Source organism: Oncorhynchus gorbuscha, linkage group LG23 (genome assembly GCF_021184085.1).
Source record: "Oncorhynchus gorbuscha isolate QuinsamMale2020 ecotype Even-year linkage group LG23, OgorEven_v1.0, whole genome shotgun sequence".
Classification (NCBI taxonomy): Eukaryota; Metazoa; Chordata; class Actinopteri; order Salmoniformes; family Salmonidae; genus Oncorhynchus; species Oncorhynchus gorbuscha.
The window spans coordinates 32,428,203-32,448,901 of NC_060195.1; the positions used below are offsets into that span (position 1 = coordinate 32,428,203).

A 20,699-nucleotide genomic window follows, 5' to 3' on the forward strand; every position below is an offset into this window, starting at 1 on the left:
TGAACAGGGCATGGTAATAGGTGCCATTCGCACAGGTTTGTTTGTCAAGAACTGCAACGCTGCTGGGATTTTCATGCTCAACAGTTTGCCGCGTGTATCAAGAATGGTCCACCAACCAAAGGACATCCAGCCAACTTGACACAACTGTGGGAACCATTCGAGTCACCTTGGGCCAGCATCCCTGTGGAATGCTTTCGACACCTTGTTGATTCCATGCCCAATGTATTGAGGCTGTTCTGAGGAATGTGTTCTTAATGTTTTGTACACTCAGTGTATACTCTTTCTTGACATTGCTCAAGAGTACTCAAATAACACAAGGGTGATTTCCTTTAGAGGTGCATCACATTTTATAATTTCAGTCTCTGATCAGTTTCATCATTTGAAACACAAGACAATCTGACCCTTCATAAACGTGCAATAGGCCTACATTTACCCTGCTATAGGCTATTTCCTTCTGTTGGTCTCACTGATTTCTAGACAGCCATGGACATCAATTTCTAGGTTGTAGGCCATGCAAGACGGTGTCATTCTAGAAATATACTACAGAAGGTGAGATGAATCACTGGTTTTTGCTTTTTTAAATGTGCATGTGTTGAGTGATTCTACCTTTATCTTTATCTATAATTTTGGCACTGTGTCCCGCATGAAGGCCTTTTAACTGAGAATTATCATGACGATCAATATATCTGCATAAAATAAGACTGAGACATGCTTGATGTTTTAGAAGTGTATCAGCCAAGAGATTATTATTTCAACACGTAAAGTGACCTTACACGTTTCTATGACAAAATATTATGTTAATAAGCACTCAACTCATATAAGCCTTTACAGGTGGTAATTAACAATGAACAACACATATATGAAGTAAACTAAAAGTTTTGGAGCATTGATTAATTGTTTTCGTAGAGTTGTAAAGAATGCCGAGGTAAAATAGGTGTGAATGATCAAGGTTCAACCAATATAACACTGATTGCAAGTCTCAACGAGTGTCAGGTTATCTGGATACATCTTACCATTAATTTGAACAGGCACCTGTCCTAAAAAATACATTGGAATGTTTGGAGACTTGGGAGATTTAATAAGGCTGAGAACCTATAAGTTGAATTACCTTGCAAGGTCAAAATGGTTAGAGACAGGTCTCGAAGCATGGGTTGTTTTGCTTAATGCAGAATAAACATAATAGCCTACCCCAAAACATTCAGCAGCCCACTCGCTCTTACAGTTGATATCTAGAGAAAAGCCTTTGGCACATGGCTTATAACAATTTCGTCTATCTAGAATCAGGCCGGCGCGGGACTCTTACCTGCATCATAGCTTATGCAGGTAAAAACGAAGTAACCATCTGGAATAGAATATCACCGATTTATGAATATAATATAAATTCCGTTATAGAAAATGTCTAAATATCAGGTAGTCTAAATGATGATGGAAGTAAACATTTATTTTGGTTGTTTAACAATGACCTATTTCTTCACTGTCTCCCGGCCGCAGCCGTTGCAGCACAGTGATGCACCCCCCATCGGACGGACACACGTTCGTCTTTCAACTATTTCGCAGGCTTCATCTCGGTGAAGATATCTTTCGGTGTGTAGGATAATTTGCCCATTTCCTCACACCGTTCACTCGCGAACAGCAGTGAGTGCTGCATGTCCGCGGTCAGCCTAATATTGACATATAGCCAAATCAAAATAGGACAAATATACACGTCACACCGCCCGAGCTACATAATAACACGCCTGATTTTGAATGTGCCTTCCTATAAGCGGAACCAGGTTGTCGACAGTGTTCACATTGCATTGTGTCGGAGCGGGGGTTACCCAGAGACCTCAACGACAGAGCGAAAGCAATCCCGGTAGTGACCGGCTGCTCGGGGCTTCTCCAGTTATCGACGAGTTTTAGTCCCTGCCACTACCAGCGGACGTTTGAAGCTATAGGCTCAAACAACTTAAATACAGTGGATTACAGTATTCCAGTGTAAATCTGACTGGTGATCAAAACAATCACACTTAAAACAGCAAGTTCACAGTAAATGAAGCCACAGTGTTTTGTTGAAGGCCTTGTGAAAATGACCGTCGTTCCCTTTCAAAACGGGGCTTCGGCTACTTTGAGTACATTTGGTCGATTTGTGGAATATTCTAACGCCTTATCCAAACAACCTAGGCCAGGGATACTGCCCCTATAGAGGAGGCCTAATGCATGTCCTGTCACGTCTGAGTTCGCGGTTGCCATTACCTGGTATAATGTTTACGACGATTATGGAGTAAATCATCCTAGCCTATACCATGGAGGCAGAGAACAAGTTGGAGACGATGCTCTGAGTTGGCAGGTTGAGGATGCCACTGAGGTGTTAACTCATGGCAGATGGACAATAATATTATAATAAAATACAGTGTGAAACTATAATTCACTTTATATTATTCAAGGGATGTAGTAGCCTTAGCTAAATATAATATGGATCACTGCCTACTGAGACAGTATTTCACCCCAAGAAACATGTGACATGTTTATCATGACACTTGAAGACGTCTTTACATTACCAATTGCACACCTTGAATACCTTTAGACAGGTTTGTTATGGTCTGTACATCTATTTACAAACTTTACTGTACACAATTACTGACAGCAAAGTTTGGGAGAGTTGACTGTTGCCCTCCATGGCGTAGTACCCTGCCCCCCTTAATGCCCCCTGCTCGCCAGTACGCCTTTGTTATTAATCGCATGGTATCGCACCGCCTTACCTTGCGCTCCAAACTGCCCTCGCAAAGCTTGCCAATAGAGCCTTTCACACCGCGACAAGTGATTGCTTGAGACTTGGTGACTTCTGTAGGTGTCACTAATATGAATTTTTGGTAGAATAATTCCGGAGTGAAATTTTGACTTCTCCTCGCGATCTTCCCTCATCGCCCGTTTTCAGAACGCAGCAGCTGGAGATGAAAATCGCGCACACTGGGTCCTAGCGCCGACAGAGGCCTAGAGGTGCATAACAGGTGGTGACCGTGGTCGAGCCTTTTATTATATCATTGTAAACTCCTTTTCAAAACATTCACATCTTTGGAATCGTTCTTTTCCAATAATGAATAGGTCTACCACTACAGCCGAACTCTGGTGGCCAAAGTGCTGTTTTGGTCGCATGCTTCCAAGTGTGTGTTTTTTGAACCATCACTAGATAGCTGACAGAGTGGTAGTCAAATTACAAATACGACAATCGTACTTGTAATATGATGTCATATCATATTATCATATTCCTATATAATATTTGGCTACTGGATATTTCTTCCTGAAAATGATATGTACATTAGGAAAGTTACTAAACTATAACAATACAATAATTGTTCCACTAATGTGGGATTTTCTTCTCCAATTAAAAGCATAACACATGACCATCCTGATGATGACGTAAAATATATTTGGTGTAAAAGCATAGGCCTATTCCGTTATCATAAGTGTTTGTACATGGCTATATACTGGTACTCCCTGTATATAGCCATGTTATTTTCAACTTCCTATATATAGCCATGTTATTTTCAACTTCCTATGTATAGCCATGTTATTTTCTACTCCCTATATATAGCCATGTTATTTTCAACTTCCTACCATGTTATTTTCCCCTATATATAGCCATGTTATTTTCTACTCCCCATGTTATTTTCAACTATAGCCATGTTATTTTCAACGTCCTATATATAGCCATACTCCTTCCTGTATATAGCCATGTTATTTTCAACTTCCTATGTATAGCCATGTTATTTTCTACTCCCTATATATAGCCATGTTATTTTCTACTCCCTGTATATAGCCATGTTATTTTCTACTCCCTATATATAGCCATGTTATTTTCAACGTCCTATATATAGCCATGTTATTTTCTACTCCCTGTATATAGCCATGTTATTTTCTACTCCCTATATATAGCCATGTTATTTTCTACTCCCTGTATATAGCCATGTTATTTTCTACTCCCTATATATAGCCATGTTATTTTCTACTCCCTATATATAGCCATGTTATTTTCTACTCCCTGTATATAGCCATTTTATTTTCTACTCCCTATATATAGCCATGTTATTTTCTACTCCCTGTATATAGCCATGTTATTTTCTACTCCCTATATATAGCCATGTTATTTTCTACTCCCAGCCATTACTCGTTATTTTTATTCGTTATTCACTGTGCCACTATTTCCATATATTTAAAAAAAAAAAAAATCTTATCTTTAACTGCATTGTTGGAAAAAAAAAAAATCTTATCTTTAACTGCATTGTTGGAAAATTATCCGTAAGTAAGCATTTTACTCTTAGTCTACACCTGTTGTCTACGAAGCAATTGATAAATAACATTTGTTTTGGAGTGTCCATTTTCTTCATTTTTTGGCAAGTTAATATTGCTATTTCCTATATGTCAGCAGTCGAGTGCCCTCGATGTTGCTGTCATGTTTACACTAATTGGCGATTGCATAAAATTGCGATATTACAATGTGCTGCGAAGAGAGGACAGACACTTCGTGAAGTTACTTTGGATTAGAGACCTTACACTCGCTGCAAGTGACTAGAGCGGCAATCGAAGAAGCCAGTCAAGTAGAATGTAGGTAGACAACCAGTTTTACCTCCCGGTAAACGCGAGCCCTTTCGCTAGCCTGTGTTGTGGTCACGAGGGTGTCGCACTGCTTTCCTCCACTTGTACAAAACAGGCGACGGAAATGGATAACAGTTTTTCGTACCGTACCAGCACGAGTTGGTCCGACGAACCTGTTGTATAGAGAGCCTGTCAAATGTTCTCCAATTTATACAAACGTTATTATAGGTACATTCACAGTAAAATAAATAACCAAGTGCCTCAAATTATTTCTACAGATCCATATCACAACCAATGCATTCCAGACATTCCGGAAACATGATGTCAGTTGAGTCCGTTAAAAGTTTCGGTTTTGCACAACATTGTAAACGAAAAAACTATGGATCCGCCTCAAAGAGAGATACATCGGTGCGGATTAACTGTGGTTTATTATGGGTCAGCATTTTAACGTTCATGCATTGGTTACATTTGGTCATTTTTAGATCGAGTTCACATTTGGTGACTAGTATCCCTTTCTATGCCGCAGGTGGAGCTGGATAAAAGCAGAAATGTAGCTATAATACTAACATGACACAACTCAGCAGTAAACCAAATATCTTGCCATTGCAAATGCAGTTGCACACACGACTGCACTCCCCGCCATTATAGACCATTATAAAACTGAAATTCCACGCTTGTCTTAAATGAATATATAAACATCACGTAATATGTCTAACAGTTAAATACAGATAGTATAGATCAAACGATATTCATCGTAATGAGAAACATTAAAAACGGGCAAGACGTCTTCGTCTATAATACCTTTGCATTTGACCAATGAATTCAGTTGGTTCCATAGTGTAGTGGTTATCACGTCTGCTTTACACGCAGAAGGTCCTGGGTTCGAGCCCCAGTGGAACCACAAGTTTTTGATGACCCAAAAAAACATTCAATGCTCTATACTGATACAATTTTTGACTGATAGCTTTTTTGCCAACTGAATGTAATACACTCATCACAAACCAATATCTAAGATCTATTATCTAATGACAATTTAAAACATACTTTCAAAAAATTCTCAGATGTTTACAGATTTATTTGTCAGTCACTAATGTCTACATATCAGTTACCAACCCCCTACTATGTAATACATTACATGACCAAAGGTATGTGGACACCTGCTCATCAAACATCTAATTTCAAAATCATGGGCATAATGGAGTTGGTCCCCACTTTTCTGCTCGAACAGCTTCCACTCTTCTGGGAATGCTTTCCACTAGATGTTGCAACATTGCTGCGGGGACTCACTTTCATTCAGCCACAAGAGTATCAGTGAGGTCGGGCACTGATGTTGGGCGATTAGGCCTGGTTCACAGTCTGCGTCCCGGGCTCTGTGGTCAGGGTCAGGGTCAGGGCTCTGTGCATACCAGTCAAGTTCTTCCACACCAATCTTGACAAACCATTTATGTATGGACCACGCTTTAAACATTGTCATGTTTAAATAGGAAAGGGCCTTGCACAAACTGTTTCCACAAAGAGTTGGAAGCACATAATCGTCTAGAATGTCATTGTATACTGTAGCGTTAAGATTTCCCTTCACTGGAACTAAGAGGCCTAGCTCAAACCATCAAAAACAGCCACAGTCAATTATTCCTCCTCCACCAAACTTTACAGTTGACACTATGCATTGGGGAAGGTAGTGTTCTCCTGGCATCTGCCAAATCCAGATTCGTCCGTCGGACTGCCAGATGGTGAAGTGTGATCCATCACCCCAGAGAATGTGTTTCCACTGCTCCAGAGTCCAATGGCGGCGAGCTTTACACCACTCCAGCAGACGCTTGGCATCTGCTCGGCCATGGGAACTCATTTGATGAAGCACCCGACAAACAGTTATTGTGTTAACGTTGCTTACAGGGGCAGTTTGGATCCTGTAGTGAGTGTTGCAACCGAGGACAGATGATTTTTATGCACTATCTGCTTCAGCACTCGGTGGTCCCGTTCTGTGAGCTTGTGTGGCCTACCACTTTGTGGCTGAGCCGTTGTTGCTCCTAGACGTTTCCACTTCACAATAACAGCACTTATAGTTGACCGGGGCAGCTCTAGCAGGGCAGGAAACAGAAGGAAACAGAGATTTGGCGAAAAAAGATCAGGGTGCAATGTGAGGATCAGGCGACGAGTGGCTAATCTGCCTTTGCCTTCTGTCCTGCTAGCTAACGTACAATCGCTGGAAAATAAATGGGATGAACTAAAAGCACTGATATACTACCAACGGGACATTGAAAACTGTAATATCTTATGTTTCACTGAGTTGTGGCTGAATGACAAACATTAAGAACATACAGCTGACGGGTTATACACTCTATCGGCAAGATATAATTGCAGCCTCTGGTAAGACATGGGGCAGGGTCCTATGGATATATGTAAACAACAGCTGGTGCACGATATCTAAGGAAGACTCAAGGTTTTGCTCGCCTGAGGTAGAGTACCTCATGATAAGCTGTAGACCACACTATCTACCTAGAGAGTTTTCAACTGTATTTTTCGTAGCTGTCTTACATACCACCGTAGACCGATGCTGGCACTAAAACCTCACTCAATGAGCTGTATACCACCATAAGCAAAGAGGAAAACGCTCATCCAAAGGCGGCGCGCCTAGTGGCCGGGGACTTTAATGCAGGGAAACCTCATTTCTAGCAGCATGTTAAATGTGCAACCAGAGGGAAAACAATTCTAGACCACCTTTACTCCACACACAGACGTGTACAAAGCTCTCCCTCGCCCTCCATTTGGCAAATCTGACCATAATTCTATCCTCCCGATTCCTGCTTACAAGCAAAAATTAAAGTAGGAAGCACCAATGACTCGGTCTATAAAAAGTGGTCAGAGATGAAGCAGATGCTAAACTACAAGACTGTTTTGTTAGCACAGACTGGAAAATGTTCCAGGATTCTTCCGATGGCATTGAGGGGTACACCACATCAGTCACTGGCTTTATCAATAAGTGCATCGAGGACATCGTCCCCACAGTGACTGTACGTACATACCCCAACCAGAAGCCATGGATTACAGGCAACAACACCATAATGCCCTCAAATCTCATCAATAGGCTAAGGACCCTGGGACTAAACACCTCCCTCTGCAACTGGATCCTGGACTTCTTGAAGGGCTGCCCACAGGTGGTAAGGGTAGGTAACAACACATTCGCCACGCCGATCCTCAACACGTGGGCCCCTCATGGGGTGCGTGCTCAGTTCAATCCTGTACGCCCTGTTCACTTATGACTGCACGGCCAGGCACGACTCCAACACCATCATTAAGTTTGCTGATGACACAACAGTGGTAGGCCTGATCACTGACAACGATGGGACAGCATATAGGGAGGCGGTCAGAGACCTGACCGTGTGGTGCCAGGACAACAACCTTTGTTGTTATTTACTGCTGCTCTTGAATGACTTGTTATTCTTATCCCTTACCCTTTTTTTAAAGGTATTTTCTTAAAACTGCATTGTTGGATAAGGGTTTGTAAAGTAAGCATTTCAGCGCATGTGACAAATACAATTTGATCTTGTTAGTTAGCACCCCCTACTGTTAAATCGGTTCTTTACAGGGTCCCAGGGCTTTCCAAGAGGTGAGTGAGGTTGAAAGTCAATATATATATAAAAATATTAAAATAAATAAAAAGAGTTCTTAACAGGGCGTTTTTTTTAACCCTCGCAGGTGTCGTATACAACACTTTCTCAGGGCTGTCTTGTAATACAGATTTGAGACCCCACTTCTAGCTGATGCAGGATGATATACTTGCCAATTTTGCTAACCACAATGCACATTCTAACTTTCTCAAAGACTTTCTCCCCTCCGCCCTAATACATGTCATTCCATAATTAGTATAGCACATGACTAAAGACGGACTTCACATTCAATCGTTGAATTTGATAAATCCTGCAGGTAGTGACCAATTCTCCATTGTCAGGCATTTCATAAACTAAGCTCAACCCAAGTTAACATGTTTGCCCCTTTACAAAATTAAACAATGACTGAAACTAGCTTGCACACTGCTAATAACATATTTGCCACTGTCTGATACAGTAAAGTTACTGTTAGTGTGATACTGACAGCTAGTGGTAGTCTGGCACTGTACTAGCCAGTCCACGTGGAGGAACCATCTAATAATTCAAAAGGTAAACTAATCTAGCTAGCTTGTTTGCAAAATTGGAATAGATACATATTGCTAGGTGTAGAATAGTTGACACAAGTGTTGAATTTAAATTATCACTTCAAGCTCCTTGTCTCTACTAGGAAGTTAGTTAATTACGTTACCCCAAAGATTAGAATAACTTTCATCTGTGATTGGACTGTAACAGTGTAAATTAACGTTAACAAGTTAGCTTGTCAGGACTAAGCTAGATACCATATGCCTACACATATCATTCGTTTCAACTTTAGCTACTTACCAAATAATAACATCTATACATTCTGTGTTCGCACACTTGACTTGTTTAGCTAGCTACATAAACACTTGCATGAAGCAGTTCATAAAAAAATATTCGACACCAGAGGTCTGAACTAAATCTTTCGTGCGCATGCAAAACGTTACGCACTGCAACAAACGACGCCCCCTAGTGGACAAAGAGACCTCGGTGTTTTCCCCGCCAAATGTGAAGTCATGTATGCAAATGTAAGCGTAAGATATTTGCGTTTATACAGTACGTTTATTGAAATAGTTTATTTTATGTGGACAACATTGGAAACCTTTAGCTCATTTCATTCATTATATCAATGACTCCTCATTGCAAGGAGAAATGAAGGATGCGTTTGAAAATAGGTATTCAAACGAAGCCCACTCATAAAACGGATGGTGTTACACTTTAAAGTGTAGAATTTCCTTTTGCTACACCGTTATCATTCCCGAAAATGGCGACTTTAGCAGCTGCTGCTGTTGTTGCTGCCGCTGGCAGAGATCCCGCTGTTGACCGTTCATTGCGCTCTGTCTTTGGTACGTTTATTTATAGAGTAATACTAGTTGTTTCAAAGGTGTATATATGCCGGAGAATAAGTTTGTACTTATATGACCGCTAGTCCAGCGAGCTGGCTAGTTCGCAAAACGCGCTAATGTAGCGTTAGCTAGCTTCCTTTAGCCAACGCGTTTTCACTGAAATGTTTCCAAGATCTGTATCAACATTATTTTTATAGTATGCCTCACGTTAGCTAAACTATTAACCTCTGTCAGTATCACGAAACCTAAGCCAGAATCAGGGTTGACGGGAGACGTTGACATATGGCGATTCCTCTAAACCCATAATCTAGTTCACAACTGTGGTTTACTATACATGTAAGGTAATCAGTCAATTGAAATGAATTCATTAGGCCCCAATCTCAGGATTGCACATGACTGGGCAGGGGCATAGCCATGAGTGGGCCTGGGAGGGCATAGGTCCACCAACTGGGGAGCCAGTCCCAGCCAATCAGACTGAGTTTTTCTCCACAAGGGCTTTATTACAGACAAAAATACTCCTCAGTTTATTCAGCTGTCCTGGTGGCTGGTCTCAGACAATACCGCAGGTGAAGAAGCTGGATGTGGAGGTCCTGGGCTGGCATGGTCACACGCGTGGTCTGTGGTTTTTAGTCCGGGTGGATATACTGCCAAATTCTCTACATTGACATTGGAGATGGCTTGTGGTAGAGAAATTAACATTAACTTCTGTGGCACAGCTCTGGTGGATATTCCTGCATTGCACACTCCCTCAACTTGACACATCTCTGGCGTTGTGACAAAACTGCACATTTTAGTGGCTTTTCATTGACTCCTGCATAATGTGCACCTGTGTAATGACCATGCTGTTTAATCATCTTCTTGTTATGACACACCTGTCAGGTGGATGGCTTAAGTTGGCAAATGAGAAATGTTCACAAACAGGGATGTAAACAAATTTGAGCAAAATAAGCTTTTTGTGCATATGGAACATTTTTTTCAGAGATTTTATTTCAGCTCATTAAACATAGCACCAACACTTTCTTGTTTATTTTTGTTCAGTATAGTTAGTTTGCTAACACAGGTTTACACTTAGCTAGCTATGTGTATAGCTAGTTAGTTATATATCTTGCTAATAGTGTCATAATAGTCTTGGTCATAATTGTATCACATAGCTAGCAGTGTTGTCTGCAGCAGGTGCTTAGCTAGCTAGCTAATTTGCTGTTTCACAGACAAAAGTAATGGGAACTAACAGGTCTGGCGCTTCCAAAATCGTTAACTAGCCAAAGTCCTGCGATCCAGGCTGTGTATGCAATTTTTTTCAGTTAACATATATTGTTATCTATGTACCAAGGATTCTTGTATTCTATAAGTTTCTCCACAACTCAGTCAAATTGCTGACTGGAACTCTTACTCAATTTCCCAGTGGGAAACATTCCATATGAGGCACAGAGGAGCAACTGAAAGACATTTTTTCAGAAGTCGGTCTCGTTGTCAGCTTTCGGTAAGTGAGTAGTCTTAAAGTGTCACTCTGTCTCATTTTTACCCCATTAAACACCAGATTTAGCCTCCAAAATATATTTACCAGCTTTCTGGTTGACCTATTTCTGATAAACTTCCCATCACCGAAGGAGAATCTATAACCTGGAAGGCCTTACCAGTCGGTATGGGTTGTATAATGTGTACGGTAAAATAAAAGTTGAGATCAGCATTTTATGAAGTGGGCGCTCACAAGTCCTAGTTCTCCGTAGTAGGTGCCAGGCGAGATTAATGCGATATCTCAGATTTTTGTGAACTGTGGAAATGTTGGATATAAATGCTTATTTTCCCACATTTTGTAACCTGTATCAATCAGCTGGTAAGGCATTCCGGATGGTAATTTGCCTTCTGTGACAGGAAAAGTTTATCGGAAGTAGGTAAACCAAAGAGCTGGTAAATGTTTTTGGGGATACAGGGCATGAGCCCAGGTCTCTATGATACCTGTGAAAATGGTTTGTAAGCCAAAACTTTCTTCTAGGTTGGTGTATGATAGGGAGACAGGCAAGCCGAAGGGATATGGCTTCTGTGAGTATCAGGACCAGGAGACGGCCCTCAGTGCCATGCGGAACCTGAACGGAAGAGAGTTCAGCGGCCGGGCTCTCCGTGTTGACAATGCTGCTAGTGAGAAAAACAAAGAGGAGCTCAAGAGTAAGTATCCATGGTTGTGCCCTATTAACCACACTGCAGTGCACTATTAACCACAAAGAGAATTTCAAGAGCGGATGGGCCATGTTTTGCTGCTCAATTATTGATAGAGATGTTAGCTTTCAGCACGACTCTTAAGACATATCTTCTGTTGTCGTCCCCCAGGTTTGGGGACAGGAGCCCCCATTATTGAGTCTCCCTACGGGGACAACATCATGCCAGACGAGGCTCCAGAGTCTATTAGCAGAGCTGTGGCCAGTTTGCCCCCAGAGCAGATGTTTGAGCTCATGAAACAGATGAAGGTGAGTCTGTTCTCTCTATAGACTCTATGCACAGTGACTGCTGCTGTTTTCCCAGTATCCTTGTATTGAGATTGTATATAATCACATTATAGCAGGATAGTTAATGCTCAGATGATAATTTGTGGATAATCCAAAGACAAATTAATTGGAATACATTGGACTCACATTGTGGTGTAATTACCCCCTCCAGCTGTGTGTGCAAAACAGTCCCCAGGAGGCCAGGAACATGCTGTTGCAGAACCCCCAGCTGGCATTTGCTTTGCTGCAGGCCCAGGTTGTCATGAGGATTGTAGACCCTGAGATTGCCCTGGTGAGACTTGGTTATTCTGAAGTATTGTTTGACTTGGGTTAGGTAGAAGCACCAGTGTTGTGGATGTCTTACTGACTTTAGAGCATAGCTGGTCAGAGGCTTTTCTCTTTGAGCATGAAAACATTCAGAGCTGATATTGGTCGCACATGTTCTCGTCGAGAGAGGTGTCAACGTGTAACCTGAATGTTCCTTTGTTTGTTTGACCCCAGAAAATGCTTCACCGTCAAACCCCAGTGCAGCCATTGGTTCCCAACAGTCAAGCTGGGCCAGTGCCAGTGGCCAACCAGCCTATTCCCCCAGCCAATGCTCCAGTCTCCCAGTCACAGCCCATGGTGAATCCACTTTGCAGACACCTTCACACACTGGAATAGAATTTAGATCAACTTAGGTCATCTGGCTGTTTTCTACATCTATTAGATCAACCTACACAATCTCTAAAGCTAAATCTAGGATCCACATTTAATATTTATTTTTTGATAATTGTTACATGATGCATGTCTGCTGTCCCCTGTGCTAATGTCTGGTTGTGTTTGCTGGTCAGCCGGGCATGCACATGAACGGAGCTCCTCAGATGATGCAGCCCCCTCCCATGGGTGGGGGACCTGGGCCCATGCCAGGACAGGGACCAGTGGGACCACCAGGTAAGGAGACACACACACACAGCCTCTCTGTATCTGGAAGTCAAAGGAGCACCCCTGTTGTGCTTCCCTTTGCCATTTCACTCCAGGTGGGATACAGCCACGTATGAGAATTCCTCAGGGAGGTCCCGTTCTTATCAATAGGTGCAAAGGTAATCTAACATACCTGTGTCTACAATTCAGCTTTTTTTGGGGGGGGGAAATCACCATCCACCCACCCACCCATTCCTGGTCAGTGGTCCCAGTGCTTCAATTTAAATATTTTCTGATTTTAAGTCTCTTTATCACATTTTGCCCTCTGATTTTATTTTCATGTCTTCCTTTTCTCCATTGCTCTTTGTTGACACTAGGTGGCAGTGGGAACTAGTGGTTGAAGAGCTTCAGGACTGGGGTTAACTATGCTTATAGCATTGCCGTTAGAAGCATAACGTAATGGATCAGATATGATTGTCCAACTATGTAGATATCAATGAGACTTTTTAGGGGTTGGGGGGGTGTACTGGGGTATATTTCTTTCTGCAATATATTTGTTTGACATTTTCACCACTAAATGCACCTCATCCACTTCAGCCATCCATATCAGTTACAATTTAGTGCTGTTCTCTGTATGCTCTGAACTGTTGCTATGAAGTCTGGTCTTCTCTCTGTCAGTGTGACATGTGATGGTGTGCTCCTATGTGTTGCTGCTTTGCTCTCTGAGTTGTGTGTCTCCTGTTCTTTTCACTTAATGCTGGCTCAGGAAACCTCCAGCACTCACCCGTAGGATCATCTGGGCAGGCTGCTATCGAGCGACCTCAAGGTATCACCCTAACCCTAGGCTCCGGCCTGCCTCCCGAGACTCCAGCCAGGCCAACAGGGCTGTTATGATCTGGCTACAGCCTGACGACTGGGGCTGGAGCGCTCTTATGTCTTATATTTGCTATGTAAAACACAAGGAACTTTTGAGGGCAGAAGTTGCACGTCGAACTTGAGGAACATCTCATAAGAGCAGTAGTTGAGTAGGCGTCCTGTCAGAATAAATGCATTTAGGTCATCTATAAATGTTTTATTAATCTGACTGGTCATGCATAGGACTGTTGCGGTGACTGTAATTACCACCACAACGGCTGTCATGAAGGCAATCAAATTCCGCTTGACCGTTTAGTCACAGTGATTAGGCATCTCCAATCTCTGATGCTGCTGGACATTAGTAGCATACCAAACTTGCTAACTGGCTGGTACTCAGCACTCTTGTCTCTAATCACTCCGACGTCAATACAAATGTAATCGAAAATCTAATCAATCGCTTGATGAGCTCATGTGGCGCAACATTTCTATATGCTATGCAATTGCATGAGAAAACAGAGTGATGGCCTCTAGTAAAGAGAGGAGGATCCCTTCAGCTTTCTATAGGCTTTAATATATTTATTTCTCAACTTTTCTAATATTAAGCACATTGCTTATTTTCATGATTATGAACCACAGGAAAAGCATCCTCCATTTGCTATTTAAGTCCATTTTCCTCTGCCCCTGTTTTGATACAGGTGCATAATGGTCCATTCTAAAAAATATATTTAAAAAATATATATATATAATGTGTATATGTAAAGACAAGATTAAATCAAGATTAGTCTGAGGGGTGACAATATTAGCCTCACGTGTGAATTATATATTATCACCTATGAATGATGCCCATCATAAACAATGCCCCTAAAAAAAAAATGTTTTTTTTAAATAAATGTATAAAAAATTATTCCGAATCATAGTTGCACACCTCATGTAGCCTAAACCATGGGCCTTTGTTTGGTTAAGGTTTGTATCGCAACAAAAGTGGCCAGAAAACGTCTTAAAATTAAGCACTTTAGGCTTTACACCCCTTGTAAAGCGGATTAACTGGCATACATAAACAGCGCGTGAGTTTAAAGTTTGGGGAATATAATTTTCACCATTAAAAATGAACCTTTTTATAATAAAAACATTACATGCATAATTGCATTTGCGGTCACTTTTGATAATGGTATTTTCCTGCTAATGGAATATTCGCGTTTATAACCTACTACCATGTGCGTTTATGTGAAGAAATAGCCCAATAGTTTATCAACATTTTTAAGCTAAACGTTCTGATCTGTTGCGTCGCCCACATTGAGTAAAAAAGGTTTTTGGATGCTAGTGGTTGTATCAATTTGGGATCTATCGCATCCCACAACTGTCCCAGACTGTTTGGAATATTTATTTATTGCACAGAATAGGTCGATTTTTTTTTTTTTTTTATTATTGTTGTTTTTTTTGTATTATGTGAGATAGTAGATTGACATAGTCTAGTGCTTTTGCTGTTCGTTAGGCCTGCCGGTGTTGGCTGACAAAGGAAATGTGGACAGTTCTTCCAAAATCTTCTATATGCACCTCGGAATTGGATAAGGACGCGCTCATTTGCGTCCCTGATGTCTGTCATTTGTTGCCTGTGAGAAAGACCCGATCACGCGAAGGAGAGCGATGTGAGTGAGAGGTGATTCGGAACGCAGGGAGAAGGGGGGTGCATTAAGGCCACAAAGGGGATGCCGCAGCGAACTTCTAGGCGTTATCAAGTGCTTGTCAAGATTGTGAATGGGTGACTGATGTAGTTTGTACACCCTGCCCCCTAAAAACTAAGTGGAGCTCATGCCTTTCAAGCGACTTTTTCCAAATCCTCATGAGTCGCATCATGCAGCCTTACAATGTATAAAAAATCTTAAACGTATAGCGCAACTAAAGTTCCATGAATAACTTTAAATTAAGCATATATGAGTACCTATTTCTTTGTTAACCACTCAACACAGAATAGCACATCGCACTCCCTCAAATCGTTTTGGAGAAAATATCCTTTCTATTTTATTCAGCTTTGTTCAATTGTGTTCTTCATACTATAAAATAATGCCATGAAATTCTAAACAAATATTGTCTACTAAATGAACTAGTGTATGCCATAACCAGATCAGGGCCTAACATAAGGACAACTGAGTATGCTATTCTGTTCTTCTGAAATGGACTACATTTTCTTCATATCATGTTTCTTTAGACCTGTCTAAAAATCATGGGTTTATTGTGAAGGTGTAGGCTATATTACATGGATTTATTAGACTTTTTAAAATGTAGATGTTCCAAAGATCTGTATCGGTGGCTTGTAGGTTGTGTAGATGCTAAATATTATGTTAATTAACTCCCACAACCATAGTCATGCATACAATTACAGAAATATGGGTTTGCTTCAGGCTAACAATACCCATTGTTATAAAAACCTGTCATGTCATCGTTTGGGAGATGCGTTTGATGCAACCGCAAATTCTGACTGATTACAAGGGTGATTAATAACTTGAGTGATTGCTGTAGTTGCACAATGTTCCTAAGAAGGCCCGTATGAACAAATATACATTCCATTTGGAGGAATAGGATTAATGCATTTCTTCTAGCACGTATTTGTGTTGTAGACGTTGACCTGCTGTTTTTGTAATTGCATGAGGACACCCCCGTGGTCTGTCTTATGTCACTAACGCATCTTCTGTTGACGTGACCAGACGTACAAGTAGGCAAACCACTTGAATGCAGATCATTTTCAAAGATGTGCCGTGCTCCTTTTGTGCGAGACCTCCCTCTTTGGTAGAGTACTACCCTGTTCCGCTGTCCCTCGGTCCTCTCCCTGTCTGTGGTGTGATGATGAGCGGTGTCGCTGCTGTGGTTAGTGTGACCTGTAGTGTCTGTCTGTAGTGTGAACGATGGGGGGGATGTGATATGACCATAGAATGAAGCATTACGGTGTAGTGAGTGATGTCGTGTGGTGTCCTTCGTACATGTCTATGTTTGACTGATGTGTGTTCTCCCCTCAGGACCAGGTGGTATCCCTCCCAGAGGCCTGCTTGGCGATGGCCCCAACGACCCCAGAGGAGGAACCCTGCTCTCTGTCACAGGAGAGGTCATCGAACCCAGGTGAGGGAAGAGTAGGACTGTGGCATCCTTATGCTGGTCGTCCTTATGCTGGTCGTCCTTATGCTAGTCCATATCTGGCTATGCCATATGGCTGTAGGCTACACTAGTTCATTTAGCAGGAAAGATTTGCTTAGAATTCCAGTGGCATTTTATAGTAACAACAATAAAATTGAACATAGTGTGCACATGCGGCTATTCTGTGTTGTGATTAACAAAGAAACCGGTCCACCATCATGCTAAATGTATAGTTACTTATTTAACTTTAGTTGTGATGTTTCCTAATACATTATAAGGCTGCATGTTTCAACGAATGGTGATTTTGAAAAAAGTGTCATGAAAGGAAAGCACTTCGCACTGTTTCTTTTGAAGGCTGCACACACTACATCAGTCTCTCATTCACAATCTGACAAGCACTTGATAATATTCCCACGTAGTATTCTCAATTTTAATCTGGTCTTTACTTTAGCCAACTAATGTGTGGAATTATTTTAGATGTAGTGGCCAACCTCTAAAAAAAAAGTCTATAGCCTGCACTCAAATAGAGGATACCTGCAGTTACTTTTTCAATATGCCAGGTAGGCTACATTGTTTTGTCATTCTGAATGTAATAAATATAGCAGCATGAGAAAGCTGGGATCCACTTAGCAGCCTAATGTCCATTGCTCGTGTTTCTTGACCCAAGAAAGCCTCGTGAGAGCTAATTTCATCATAGCGCTTTATGGTTTTTGCGACTGCATTTTGAAGGAAACATTCAAAGTTCATGTCTTAAAGTGATGATGGACTGTCATTTATCTTTGCTTATTTGAGCTGTTCTTGCCATAATATGGACTTAGCCTTATTTGGTTAAAGACTATCTTCTGTATACCACCCCTACCTCGTCACAACACAACTGATTGGTAAATTCCACAAATTATCTTTTAAGAAGGCACCATGAAGTTTGTTGAGAGAATGTCAAGAGTGTTCAAAGCTGTCTTCAAGGCAAAGGGTGGCTATTTTAAGAATCTCAAGTATAAAATATATTTTGATTTGTTTAACACTTTCTTTTGTTACTACATGATTCCATATTTGGTGTTTCATAGTTTTGATGTATTCACTATTATTCTACAATGTAGACAATATAAAAAAATAAAGAAAAATCCTTGAATAAGTAGGTATGTCCAAATTTTGGACTGGTATTGTAAGTATTCACTCCCCTGAGTTAATACTTTGTATACTGAACAAAATTATTAACGCAACATGTAACAATTTCAATGATTTGACTGATTTACAGTTCATATAAGGAAATCAGTCAATTGACACTTTTGACTGGTACTGTATGTAGTAGGTCTAGCCTATAGAAAGCTGATGGATCCTCTTTTTAATAGAGGTCATCAAAACTCTGTTTTCTCACGCCATTGCAGAGCATAGCCTATAGAAATGTTTCACAACAGGAACACTTTATTCCATGCATCAACGAGCTGAGGTGCTGGCTCTCGCTGTGCAACAGGTTATTATTCTGAATGCCAGGGCTCTCGTGTTTTGATTTGATTTTCAATTTAATTTGTATTGAAGTCGGTGATTAGAGAGACAATAGAGCGCTGAGTACCGGCGGTAATATGGTCACCGTAACAGCCCTAGGGAAAAGCCTTAGACTCAGAAGCACCATTGTGTAGTTCGTCATTCAGCACCTCTCAATGTCTGAATTACTCTTATTCCGTTTTCTTTGTGTCCAGTCGAGGAGGAGGCTTCATCGGGGCCCCCCCACCACACCAGGGGCCCCCCATGCACATGAACCAGATGGCTGGAGGGCCTCCTCTGGACATGAGGCCGCCCCATGACATGAGAGGACCCCCCATGGGTGAACCCAGAGGCATGATGGGAGAGCCCCGGGAACCCCCCATGGGTGAACCCAGGGGCATGATGGGAGAGCCCCGGGGACCCCCCATGGGTGAACCCAGGGGCATGATGGGAGAGCCCCGGGGACCCCCCATGGGTGAACCCAGGGGCATGATGGGAGAGCCCCGGGGACCCCCCATGGGTGAATCCAGGGGCATGATGGGAGAGCCCCGGGGACCCCCCATGGGTGAACCCAGGGGCATGATGGGAGAGCCCCGGGGACCCCCCATGGGTGAACCCAGGGGCATGATGGGAGAGTCCCGGGGACCCCCCATGATGGAACAGCGGGGACCCCCCATGATGGAGCCCAGGGGACCCCCCATGGAGAACAGAGGTAACCAAATCACAGTATTATCAAGTCCAATTAACTTCTTCTTATTTTTTTCTCTCTCTCTCTTAGCAGACATTTTATAAGATGCATTTTTGCCATCATTTAGAACTATGTACAAAACAGGTTGACAAGCGCCTGTGCTTAGACTAGTTAGGTCTGATCAGCAATGAATGAGTAACCTGGTAAGGAATGGCTGTTTTTTCTCAAGGTCGGGACCCCCGAGCGGTGGACCCCCGTGGACCAGTGTCGGGCCAGAGGGTTCCCACTGCACAAGGAATGCAGGGCCCCTCCCCTCACTCCATGAATACTAATGCCCCTCCACCTGCCAGACCGGTACAGCCTACCTACAGCTAAGTCTTTACTACATTAGATGCTATGTCAATGAAAACTGCTCTAATAACTGTTTGTTCAGGGTCCTGGTGTACCACAGTCCGGAGGTAGCTTCAGCCCAGGGCAAAGCCAGGTGACCTCACAGGACCATGAGAAGGTGGGTGTGGCTTGTCACTGGTTCACAATGGCATCAAAATGCCTGGATAGATGGTAAAAGATAATGGCCGATTGTCTGCTGTCTAGAGAAACTGGACTATCAAGATTGACAAGGTCTGCACTACATTCTGTAGTTATTCCATGGGGGGGAAATCTGAACATTTTCACTGTAAACTAGTTTTAGCTGATAACTATTTTTATAGATTGGACTTTCCATCTCCATCATGCTTTTTGCGGTCTTTTGTTTTCACATTACTGTTATCTGATCTGAGAGCAGTGTGGTTCACCAGTCTGTCTATGACGTTCTTCAGGCCGCCTTGATCATGCAAGTGCTGCAGCTGACCCCAGAACAGATCGCCATGCTGCCCCCAGAACAGAGGCAGAGCATTCTCGTCCTCAAAGAGCAGATCCTGAAGACCACCGGGGCACCCTGAATACCCTCACACCCATAGGCTCAAGGTAACACACAGATGTAACGTTGCAGAACGTTCAGCTGGAACTGTATGATGTAGAACATATATGATAGACAGGGCATTGTGGCAGCGCTAGTCGTTGCATTTCTATCTGAACTATTCAGAACAATTTTACGTCACTGAATATACCATTGGGTTCTCAAGTGAGATAATTCCCCCTTTCCATGACGAGTGATGCGAGATTCCATTTTCCTTGATTAAGCGGTCTGTCTTCTCAGTGGAGATGTCAGCATGTTTTGCATTGTGGCTCAGTTATGGAACACCCTCTAATTAATCTACACATGATCTCCCTGGAGAATACTGACCCTTCCTGGTTGTGTTTTCAAGACTGTCACAGGACCCCGACACCCCTGCCCCCGTAACCTCGACGTTGGATTGATCAGAACACGTCACCTCACTTCAAACATTTTGGAGATTGTTTTGTATTATATGGTCTTTTTTTTAATGGAAGTTTAAAGTGTTAGTGATTTGAAGAATGTCTGTTATTCTTTTGAAGGGGAACATAGTCAGTTCAACTGAGAAAAGCGTTGCTGGATGTTACTTGATGCCCGACCCTTTTCATTTTGTGGCTGGACCCTGTTGCCTGTCTGGATATTTGTTCAATTAAATAAACACTTCAATAGAAACTGTTCACACATTTT

At 42.1% G+C, this 20,699-nt stretch overlaps 1 non-coding gene and 1 pseudogene across 2 annotated transcripts; both read left to right on the plus strand.

The window, feature by feature from the left end:
- Window positions 1–5,400: 5,400 nt before the first annotated feature.
- Window positions 5,401–5,473, plus strand: trnav-uac. Its single transcript has one exon. It is a non-coding gene; the product is annotated as a tRNA-Val (tRNA).
- Window positions 5,474–9,447: 3,974 nt separating this feature from the next.
- On the plus strand, window positions 9,448–20,695 carry LOC124010542 (annotated as a pseudogene). Its single transcript, XR_006834465.1, has 14 exons — window positions 9,448–9,544; window positions 10,947–11,024; window positions 11,538–11,707; window positions 11,870–12,006; window positions 12,197–12,316; window positions 12,526–12,648; window positions 12,858–12,957; window positions 13,694–13,753; window positions 16,794–16,893; window positions 18,606–19,102; window positions 19,308–19,432; window positions 19,512–19,586; window positions 19,897–20,044; window positions 20,386–20,695. The product of XR_006834465.1 is annotated as a cleavage stimulation factor subunit 2-like (transcript).
- The last annotated feature ends 4 nt before the right edge of the window (window positions 20,696–20,699 follow it).